The sequence below is a fragment of the Carettochelys insculpta genome, chromosome 2, assembly GCF_033958435.1.
Source record: "Carettochelys insculpta isolate YL-2023 chromosome 2, ASM3395843v1, whole genome shotgun sequence".
In the NCBI taxonomy this organism is placed as follows: Eukaryota; Metazoa; Chordata; order Testudines; family Carettochelyidae; genus Carettochelys; species Carettochelys insculpta.
The window spans coordinates 211294952-211307121 of record NC_134138.1 but is presented as its reverse complement, the minus strand read 5'-3'; the positions used below and the strand labels follow the sequence as shown (position 1 = coordinate 211307121).

At 41.0% G+C, this 12170-nt stretch overlaps 1 protein-coding gene across 4 annotated transcripts in view; it reads right to left on the bottom strand.

Annotated features, from left to right (window-relative positions):
- SATB1 (SATB homeobox 1) overlaps positions 1-12170 on the bottom strand; it is a 107558-nt gene that overhangs the window by 62098 nt on the left and 33290 nt on the right. The gene's annotated exons all lie outside the window — the stretch shown is intronic.

Here is a 12170-nt window from a genome sequence, read left to right as displayed (position 1 = left end):
TGCTAATTCACACACTCTCATTCAGAGGCAATGGAGAACTAGAAATGGCAGCAAGCCAAAGGACACCCACTGCCATTTTTGAAAGGGACTTGTGATTTTGTTGCCTTAATTTTTAAGGGAACTGAAGTTGGACAACCATAAAGAGTTGATTTTCAGAAAATAGTGAGCGCCCACCGTCTCAAAGTCATCCCTTCCCTTTTAAAACATCTCAGGTTGGGCAGCCATCAACTGAGACACCAAAAGGAGAGACAGCTCAGTAATTGGAGCACTGGCCTTGTAAACCCTGGGTTGTGAGCTCAATTTTTGAGGGGGCCTTTCAAGGGCTTGGGGCAGGGTTAGATTTAAAAAATCTGCCAGGGATGCTAATAGGTCCTGCTGTGAGTGCAGGGACTGGACTCGATGACCTCTCGAGGTCCCTTCTATGAGATATGGTATGTATATATCTCCATGTTAAAAGATCAAGGGTCAATCTTGAAATCACCTCTACTTCCTAAAGTTTGTATAAAGGCTCCCAACAACAAAGGCTTGAGGTTTAAGTGTCCTGCTGACTAGATCCTTCCTGAAATCAATTAGGATAAAATCCTTCCCTTATTCAATTCTCTTTTTCATTCAGTCTTCTTGTTAGATAAGTTGTATTTACTGGAAACAGTTCTGCTCCTGGGAGGATGGAGTTCCTTATTTACTTTCAAATTCCTGGTTTCATCTTGTTCCCCTGCCCTCCAAGTGAGGTTTTACTGATACAACTGATTTGTCAGACAAGAGGGTCCTTATAACTTAAAGGCTGGTTAGAGTGCGTGTGTGCATGCATGCTCGTTCATGCATGTGTGCTCCCCCCAGATCCCACATATTCCTCTGTGCAGAAGGATTTACTTTTCCTTCTACAGATTTTTGAGAACACATGAGCCCCGAGCATCCACTTGTTCCAATAAAGATACTCTCAAGAGTTGCAGTCTCGTCCACCAAAGGAAGATTTCTTTACCAGGGATCAAAATAAGCTTTTTTATTAAGTTCCTGCTCTGGTTCGAATGTTATGCAAGGCAAAGCATTGATTGCTTGGCATGAAGCTTAGTCTTAAAGCACAATGCTCACACAAGAACTCATCCGACTCTGTACCATTAATCCTTGTTTCTCTGATCTACACTCCCACATAAACATAGTAGATTTAAAATCAGAAGAGACGATTATGATAATCTAATCTGTCTTTGGGTATAGCGCTCTCCACAGACTTTCATCTAGGACACTTGTCTACACTACCACCTTCCTTTGAAGGAAGGATGTTAATTAGGGTGTTGGGAGTTGTGTTAACCTGAGATAAGCACAATTTGAGTGCATGTATCTCGGGGTTCTATGGTACAAAAGTGGTATCACTTCCCTACTCCTTCAAGATACTTGCCTGTTGATGCACCCAAGCTCTGACTCCAGGGACTGCAACACTGACGTGTATAAAATGGGGCCACCTTTCTGTTCAACACCTCTTGGAACCCAGAGTTGAGGTAGGGTGACATTCCCCCAGTCCTCTGGGGTTACCTTTCCTTGCAACAGGGCCTTGCATAAAAACCTGAAGGGAAGAATGACCCAGACACTCCAGCCCATAGGAGCAGCTGTAGACAAAGATGCAGAACTATGGATCGTAGGACATCCAGAGATGTTTCCATAGGACTTTCTCAGCCCTGACTGGCTGTTTTCTCTAAATCTCCATCAGTCTCTTTATCTCAACTTCACTCCCCATCTGCCTCATTGCCCTGTTCCCTGCCCATCCTTCCCTTCAATACCCTCTTCCCCTTCCCTTCCATTTAGCTTAGCCCCATGTAACCAAACCAAAAATGGAACATGAAACTTGCCACTGTCACACAGTTGACTGTGCTTATAGCTTTCATTCCTTCCTTTCTCCAGCGTGTGTAGGTCGCCTGAGTGTTTTATTCTGTGAAGACAGGGATCATCTGCTATTCTGTGTTTGTTTAGAGCCCAGCACAGTAAGGGCCCCCTTTGTGTCTGGTATTGTTTTTGGCATGGTCTATAGTAAACCTGAGTATTATTCACCATGTTAAAGAGATGAAGTATGTCAGGAAGTATCTTCTCCTGGTAGAAGGACAAGCTTCCAACCCTACAAAAAGACTTGGAGAGCTCTGCTATGGGTAAGCTTGATGCTCTCACCCATACAAATAAGTCTAATAAAAGATATAGTCTCACTCAACTTGTCTACTATCCACGAAGCAACGTGGCTACAACTTCACATAAGATAATTATGGGAGGCTTTTTGCTATGGGAGCTAGTGTTCAGTTTAAGTATAATGACAACCAAATCAAGCAAAGTACATTTAGTTCTATTAAGGGGATGAATGAGTCTGTCCTTTCTAGCAAAGTGGACTTTAAAGTGCACTAGAGCAGGAGTGCACTAAGTCTAGGGTCGGCCCCCTCAGAGAGAGGCGTGTGTGTGTGTGTAAGAGAAATTTTGGGGGAGGGGGAAACAGCATGATTGGCTGCTGGGTCTCAGGCTCATCCACCTCATAAAAAGAGTGACACATTTCAACATTTTTAAATGTATGTGTATTCAGATTTACATACCGATTAATAAAGTTTTTACATAGTACACATTTTCTTACATGTGTTGGAAGCTCCCCCCTCCCCATGAGAACTTAACCGCAATTTCTGTCGGTTTGGATTACGTTAGACAATTTGTGGGGGGCCTGCTAACTACAGGTATGAGAAGTGGGGCCCAACATAAAAAGTTTCCTCAACCCTGCACTAATGTCTGAACAGGCGGAATCCAGCCCTTTTTGAAGTTTATAATGAATCCTGGATTAAATGTTTAAAGCTCCTTATCAAGTGCTTATTAATTTTGATGGATAAGTGAAGATTCTCTAGTGGGGTAAGTTATATGTGGTCTTTTCAGTTCGGCTATGTCTAGACTATTATTGCTGTTTCACGATACTGATGCATCCTGAAATAGCAACCCTACAGCTACTCACTGCACTCAAAACAGCGTGACTATTTTGAGCACGGTGTTCCATTTCCACTATCCCTTGTCATGGGAGGGGTAGCAGAAACTTTGAAATAGCTGCTTATTTTCAACTTCAGTACTAACTGGATGGCATCAACTCAAAATAATTTACACAATTTGCGTCGCACAAATTGCATAAATTATTTTGCATTTAGATGTAGTGTTAGTGTTGCTGGCTTTAGCCATAAGAGGTTTCTCAAGAAGTCCAGCCGTGCTGGAAAGACAAAACCGGACAGGACACTGGAAACAGTAAGACATCTCATTGATTTTTGATATCCAGTTGCCACAGTAATAAGTTGATTTGGAATCAACAGGTCATCAAAGTCCCAGGGCTATACTGCAAAAATTACTCCTGATAGAAAACCCACTATTTTAACTCCTTGTATATCATCAACTGATAGCGTCGGTTATATTACACATACAGCCAATGCTTTTTTACTAAGGGAAAAGGTGACAGAACTCTGCTGCCCTGGCTTATTCCCTGCCCCCTCCCCGCCCCCAACCTGCCGCAGCCTGAACCCTTTCCTCAGCAGGCAGAGCAGCAGGAGCTGAAAGTGGCTGCTTAAAGAGCCACATGCAGCTCAGAGCTACCCAGCTGCCTTTTAAAAATGGTGGCCCTTGGAAAAAAGGTGGCAGAATGCAGTTCTGCTGCATTCCGCCAGAAAAAGTGCCCTACATGTAGCTCCTTTTCTTTGTTTAACAAAAAGAATTGGAAATATCCCTGAAAACTTCCTGGAGTTCTTCGTACTGCAAAAGACATTTGAGAACAGAGCTGTGTTTAGCCCATTTACTTTTGGAGGACATTTGACACATGGGAGAACACAGTATTGAGAGAGGGATATAGTACTTAAAAAATTATATCACAACAACATACACTTTTCCATGCTAAGCACTATCCAACTTGAGACACTTTTATTCCTCCTTGCCCCAGAACAGAAGTTAGTAGTGAGGGTCTGAGCAGAAGTTTCACTGTCCTTTCTCATCAGAGTCCATTTCTCCTTTAGCAAACTATGCCATATCAACACACACACACACAGAGCAAAATAAGCTTTGGAAGCTTATAAGCGTTTTGAGATGCTGGGTATGTTATGTTTAGAGTTATGGAACTTATCAGAATTAAGTATTCTCTAGACTTGCATATATGAGGAGAGCCTTTCACGTATTCTTGCCTTGGAGAAGGCATACCTTTATTCCAAGACTTGGAGAGAGAGACAGGTCACAGGCTGCTTCCAGGTGTTCGAGGTTTACTGACAGTGCTGAGGACTGAAAAATCTGTCCTACGATAAATGCTTAAAAGCATCAAAGGAATCTGATACTGTTTTTACCACTGTGGAGTCACTCAAGGAAGTTGACAGAGACCTCACCTTTTCCCTAATATACATATTTTGGGACGACCAGGTGGGAAGTGAAGAGAAAACTACGCATCACTTTTTTTTTTTTTTTTTTTTTTTTTTAAAAAGATAAGCTTTATGAGAGGTTGTTTGTAGGTTTTAGATCCATTAAAAACTTCTCTCATCCTCTCAAATAATCCTCAGTGAGCATTCAACTCAGAGTTGAGATCAATCTCACAAGGAAGTATTTGGTCTGTCAAAGCCAGAAGTGTTTATCTCTGTGTAGGCACTCAAGAAGTGGGTCTCACTGTGCTGTCATTCCTGTCACGTGTAAAGGAATATTATGAGTCCAATTCCTTTTCTTCAAACAAGGCTGTCACAATGCACAATATCACCACAGAACTCTGCATAAGAACCAGAATATGCAGTTAGTACACTTGGGTACCTTACTTCTACATGCTGACAAAAGAAACACCTACAAAATTCTACCATAAAAATTGGTCAAAAACCGAGGGGGCGGAGGGAGGAAAAAAAAACCACCAACACACACCACAGTCATGTCTACTTGGAGTCAAGACACAATGGACATGGTTAATGCAGCAGGGTAAGTAAAACATCTGATGAGTCAAATTAATCTGTCCACTGGTCTCTAAAAGAGGATTTAAGTTGACTGCCCAGATAAGTGCTCTTTTATGGACAGAAATGAACTTAATTTTAGTTTCTTGAACTGACACAAACACGAATTCTTTACTGCTGGCAACTACGGAGGATAAAAAAACATGAGGGCCAAAATGGTATTACTGTAGCAGATGTAACTGACCTGCAGTATGTGTTGGACAAGTCATATCTATAATGCATGTGCCGTACCTGGCTCTAATCAGTACTATCCTGTTTTTTTTTTAAACACATATATCTCTAAGGGACATATGCATTAAGTTAAGAGAGTAATTGTCAAATGACTTAACTCAAATCAGAGACCATATATTTCTTCATTGTTAATGAAATTCAGTTCGAAATACAGGAAGTGATAAAGAAAATACTGTTAGTAATATGTTTTACATAAGAATACAATATAGAAAGGGAAGTGCAATTAAATCTTAATGTGAACATTTTTTATTTTTAGTTTATCATCTGGTTTACATTTTGAGTACTTTCACAGACAGTAAATTATGCTGGCATTTCTTAGGGAATAACTGCCATGTTAATTTAGTTTAATAAAATAACTGACATAGAAGAGGGGGGGGAGGGAGAACAAGCAAGAAAAGACACCCAACCCCCACTCCTTATCTTTAGTTAAGTATTCACATGTTTTCTGTATGAATTGTCCCTGGTCCAAGTCCAGCACCATGTAGTAATATAATACATGACAACACAATACAATACAATCTTGAATTTCTGTAGTGCCCTTCATGCAAGCATCCCAGGGTGCTTTACAATCATTATGAGTTAAAATTAAAACTGAAGCACATACAATTCCTAATAGAATCATTTTAAGAATGCTAAACAGAACAAATAACTTTTAAGTCTAGATTTAACAGTCCCAACTGTCAGAGCATTCCTTACTTCAATTGGCAATGAGTTCCAAAGCTAGAGAGCAAAGCGACTAAAGGCTCTCTTATGTTATGTTAAAGGATCTCTTATGCTGTTTATACTCTTAGAGTACTCTACAATCAGCCAGTTTCCAATAAAAGAAAAATTGTGTGTGTTATTTGCAAATCTTGTTTTAAAAGAAAGCTGGGGAGAAGCTGGAAAATAAACCTCTGGTGGAAGTTAAGAGAAAATCAGGATTCAGATTCAGACACTTGTATAGATACAATATGCTTAAGTGTTGCATTAAGAAATGGCATAAGAAAATGTTTATAAACATCTAATTCTTGAGCAGTGCATTATTTACTGGCACTAAATATGCTACATATAAATGAAGGACACTAAACACTAGTTATTGTATTTAGCATCTGTCAAGACCATCATTACAATGAAAGTGAAATAACACAGTTCAGCTTTCTAAAGTAAACAAGGCATCTTTTTTTCTGAAATTAGCAGTGTTCCTTATTTCACTTCCTTAAAACTTCCAGACCATATTATGCTGATAACCTTCATGTAAGGACAGGCTGAAAACCGTGCAAGTGCAGACAAGAATTGGCCAATGCATGGAGAAAGGCAAAGAGAAGCACAGAAACAGACCTGCTTACAATCCACAGAACCTCTTCCTCTAAGATTGGGGCTTTGCAATGTCAGGGTCAGAGGTGAATAAAAGGCTGCTGCCTATAATATCTCAGCATTTATCATCTGTGAGTCAGTTGTGTGGAAAGTCATGTCCTCCCGCACGAAAACACCCTTTCAAGATAGGAGTCCTAGACTGAGCTGGAAGCAGATGCACAAGGGTGCCCCATGACAGCAGCTCCCTTTGATATCAGAGCCTACTTAAATTTGATAAGGGACAGATGCCATCCCTAGTCGGTCAGTGAGTGAACCCAGGGAAAGAAACTGATCTCTAGCTCAGATTATGAATTTTCTTCCTGGGAAGGGTGATTTGAACCTTTGTTTCAGGTCTCAATATGTTTCTACCTCTTCACAGAAACTCTGTTTTAAATTTAAATTTTCTGTTTAAATTTAAAGCTCAGAGGAAATTATTTTATATTACACGTGATTTCTACATGTTTTAGTCAAAACAGTACCTAATGGATGTTGCGAGAACAAGCTGAAATTCCAGTTAAAGGGAAGATGCTTTGCCCTTAAGAGCCGCAAGTACCTTGTCTAGTGCCAGGCCAGAACTTCCTTTTCAGCATGATCATTCTCTTTGTCAGCCACCCAGCTGAGGCTGCCTCCCCTACAGACAGCACAGTAGGGGTGTCTGACAAGAGACAACCGAGGTGACTGGCAGTAAGACTTAGAATACTGGATTCATTGCCCAAACTAAAAGCTGCAAGTTGTGCGCTAACTGTCCCATGCACACCCTTCTGGCACGATCTAGATATTTACAGCACATCAGCATAATCCAGTAGTGTATAGTGGGGCAGCTGGAGTACTATATGAAGTCTGTGGCTGTGGTGGTCAAGTCAGCAGTGCCACAGTCCATCCACATTTGTCACAGCTTGCCTCCTCTCAGACTACGACCGTGCTGTTTGTGCACATGCAGCAGTGAAGATGAACAATATACTGTCTCTCACTCGTCGTCACTTCCCACAGAATTATTCGCTATGTTTGCTGGACCAGGGTGGTTGTGAGTGATGCACACATTTTATTTTAGAGTGAGTGTGTGTGCTTGGAAAATTAGTAGATTTAAACCTGGATTATGTAAAAACCTGGAAGATTATGGAAAATTAGTAACGGTCAGCATTTCTGACTCTCCTCCTCAATAAGGGTTGTCACAGGGAGTACCACTCATGATGATGCCTTCTGTCACACTAACACCTGCCCACAAAGAAATAGAGTAAGAGCAGTAATCATTTACCTAAGCCACTCTACCTGTATCTGGGTATTTAAGCGTTGTAGCTTTCTTGGTCCCAGGATATTACAGAGACAAGTCAAGTGAAGTAATAGGTTTTATTGGGCCAACTTCTGTTGGCGAGAGATGAGATTTCAAGACACACAGAGCTGCGCTTCTAACTTTCAGACATTACTGTCTTTGAAGACAAAGGCTCTGTATCCCATTAAAAATACCTGGGCCACACAGATAACAGAAAAGATTATATCAATAAAAAACATACATAGGAATGTTAACTTTTAAAGGTAAAAAGAAAAAATGCTTTACAAATTTTAAACAAAAAAAAAAAGTCAACATACATAAAAACTCTATACAGAGGCCTTCCCTTGTCTTTCAACATCCCTAAACTGTCATCCATGGGTGCTCCGGGGCTGGAGCACTCATGGGGAAATGCCGTGAGGCCCCACACTCAGTAACTCCTCCCCCACCATCCCGGATCTTCTGAAGTGCCACAAGTAACTCATTTGTAGCATTTGTGCTTAGGAGAGAGGGTGAGGAGAGGCAGTGTGGCTGTGCAGGTCTGTGGCCAGGGGACATGCCTCTTCCACCAAGCATCTCACCTCCATCCCCACACTGTCAATGTCAGCCACTCTGCTGATGCCAGAGCAGAGCCCTGTGGCCAGTGACAGCTGAAGGGTCAGCATTGACCTCCCCTGGCCTGGCAAGTTCCCTGGTTTGGGGCCAGTCAGGTCCTGATGGTGCTGGACCAGGGAGGTACAACCTGCAGCACAAATACACAAATTGTTTTAAAAGTCAGTTTTTCCTTCTCTAAACTGCCAAAACCAGAGTCCAGGCCCTCAGGACTGTTTCTCCCATTCAATAATCAAGGACATCTTTAAAATCTAAAACAATGTAAAGAATGTGGCTCCCTTTACTGCTTTCAATGCTAGTGATACCATCAACTGTTGCAAAAGCAACAGAAATCTGAGGAACTGAGCTGAGGTCTACTCAGACAACTGAAAAAGCAGGGGACCCGCTTTTTAGTTCATTTTCAAAAATAAAATTTAAATTTACACAAACACATTATGATAAATCCAAATCCTGGCCTCTTTTAGTTGAAAGCAAAACTTCCCAATGGTTCAATGTATCAGAATACAGTGGTTCAATATTTACAAAGTTCTTCAATTTTTTAAAAACAGAGCATTACCTATTCACTTTTTGTTCAATTCAAAAAAGTATCTTTTAATGGATTATTCCTTGCTGAGATGGACAAATGTGTCCACTAATTTTTAGGTACTCAGTTCCTGTGGCTACTGAACGTAACATCATTATAGCTACGCAACTATTTAGCATTTTGGTAACTGAATATTATTGGGCCACATTCTGCTGCCAGACACTTGAGTAGAAGAACTCTTATGGAAGAATTGCCTGGCTCTCTTAGTCTTTCTGGGGGAAGGAAGAGAAGAAGTCACTTCCTTTCTTCCTCCACAGCCCAGTCTCTGCAGCAGCTGGGTTCCATTGCTCTGGCCACATTAATAGAAAGGGGGACAGGAACCTGCATGTCTGACCCCCCCCCCACCACCACCTCCTATCCACTGCAGGGCATAAGAAATCCCTAGATAATTGGGTGAAGGTGGAGGTGGGCCTATTGAACATCCCCCAGAAGGTTGGTGACAAAAGGGAGAGGATCAGCTAGTCGCAGCCTGAAATTGTCAGGTGTTGAGACTGAGAGTGATATTAGCTAGGACACAAAAAAAAAAAAAAAAAGTTAAACATTGTAACTTGGGAGTTTTCTGCACAATTACAAGTCAGCACAATAATTTCTCCCCAAACTTGAGGATGTGTAAACATTTCATCATACTACATATTTGGGCTCAGAATCACATGAAGGAGGCAGCTTTATAGTACACTGGTATTTTGTGGAAAATCAGAGTTCTAAAGTGGGCAAGATATGAGGCATTTGCTAAATCTCAGCAGAGACTATTTGATGATGGTGAAAGAAACATCACTGTCATTGCAGGCCCAGATCTGCAAAATGATCTGGGTAGACAGACCCTGACATTTGTGCAGAGCCCTGCTAACATAAGAACGGCCATACTGGGTCAGACCAAAGGTCCATCCAGCCCAGTATCCCGTCTGCCGACAGTGGCCAATGCCAGGTGCCCCAGAGAAGGAGAACAGAAGACAATGATCAAGTGATTTATCTCCTGCCATCCATCTCCTGCCCTTGTACTGAAGGCGAGGGCACCATACTTTACCCCTGGCTAATAGCTATTTATGGACCTAACCTGCAAAAATTTATCGAGCTCTTTTTTAAACCCTAATAGAGTCCTGGCCTTCACAGCCTCCTCGGGCAAGGAGTTCCACAGGTTGACTGTGCGCTGTGTGAAGAAAAATTTCCTTTTATTAGTTTTGAACCTACTACCCATCAATTTCATTTGGTGTCCCCTAGTTCTTGTATTATGGGAAAAGGTAAATAATTTTTCTATATTCACTTTCTCCATACCATTCATGATTTTATATACCTCTATCATATTGCCCCTCAATCGCCTCTTTTCCAGACTGAAAAGTCCCAGTCTCTCTAGCCTCTCCCCATATGGGACCCATTCCAAACCCCAAATCATCTTAGTCGCCCTTTTCTAATGCCAATATATCTTTTTTGAGGTGAGGAGACCACATCTGCACACAGTACTCAAGATGTGGGCGTACCATAGTTTTATATAGGGGAAGTATGATATCTTTTGTCTTATTATCTATCCCTTTTTTAATAATTCCTAACATCCTATTTGCTTTACTAACTGCCGCTGCACACTGCGTGGATGTCTTCAGAGAACTATCCACTATAACTCCAAGATCCCTTTCCTGATCTGTCGTAGCTAAATTTGACCCCATCATGTTGTACGTGTAATTTGGGTTATTTTTTCCAATGTGCATTACCTTACACTTACCCACATTAAATTTCATTTGCCATTTTGCTGCCCAGTCACTCAGTTTGCTGAGATCTTTTTGTAGTTCTTCACAATCCCTTTTGGTTTTGACTGTCCTGAACAAGGTGGTGTCATCTGCAAACTTTGCCACCTCACTGCTTACCTCATTTTCTAGATCATTGATGAACAAGTTGAACAGGATTGGTCCTAGGACTGACCCCTGCGGAACACCACTAGTTACCCCCCTCCATTGTGAAAATTTACCATTTATTCCAACCCTTTGTTTTCAGTCTTTTAACCAATTCCCGATCCATGAAAGGATCTTTCCTCCTATCCCATGACCGCCTAATTTACATAAAAGCCTTTGGTGTGGGACCGTGTCAAAGGCTTTCTGGAAATCTAGGTATATTATGTCCACTGGGTGCCCCTTGTCCGCATGTTTATTAACCCCTTCAAAGAATTCTAATAGATTAGTTAGACACGACTTCCCTCTGCAGAAACCATGCTGACTTTTGCCCAACAATTTGTGCTCTTCTACATGCCTTGCAATTTTTTTCTTTACTATTGTTTCTACTAATTTGCCTGGTACTGATGTTAGACTTATCCGTCTATAATTGCCAGGGTCTCCTCTAGAGCCTTGTTTAAATATTGGCGTTATATTGGCCGTCTTCCAGTCATTGGGTACCGAAGCGGTAACCTCACGTGAGCGCAGCAATCTCCACGCTTGGAACAGTTTACAGGTTCAGGGCTTGACATCTGAACAAAAGGAAATGTGTTTTTGTACACATACTGTGTGTATGTGTGTGTGTATATAAAGTAAATATACAATATGATATGTATAGTACATGACAGAGATACAGTTCAAAAGGTCTCATCAAAAGCAATTAGGACAACTGCATTAATCCCACACAGACGGCTATTAAAAGCCTTTGTACCATTCTGCATACAGCACATATTTTGCAAAAATACAACTGTGGAAATGCTTCTGAATTTTTGTGCATTTATTTGTTTTTCTCCTATCACCTAAAAAGTCAGCCTCTCTCAGTTCCAGGAGGGGTACTAGAAAGGTTTCTGTGAAAAAGAAAAAGAAAAACTCCACTGATATGTAAACAATACATGTCCTAAATAACATTACTATGTATACATATATGGCATGTAAAGAGATCCTAGGTGTTTGCAGAGTTCGAAGTTAAGTATTGCTTATTCACTACAAAAGTAGGAATCCCGGTTTTGAACTATATGAAGTGTCTTCACCAAAGCCCTAAAAGGCTGAAAGAGATATGAGTCCTTAAGTCTAACACTGATAACAAGATTGGATGTTGCCTAACCTGATCTTCTGGTCAGTGTAAACTGAAGATCTAAGAAGAGAAATTACATGTTTACAGAAAATAAAAGCACATTCTCTCTCAACTATTTTTATAGCAAGTTGATATAATAATATAATTCAAAGGGGCAGCAGCTGGTAGTTGTTTCAACTGTTGAAAT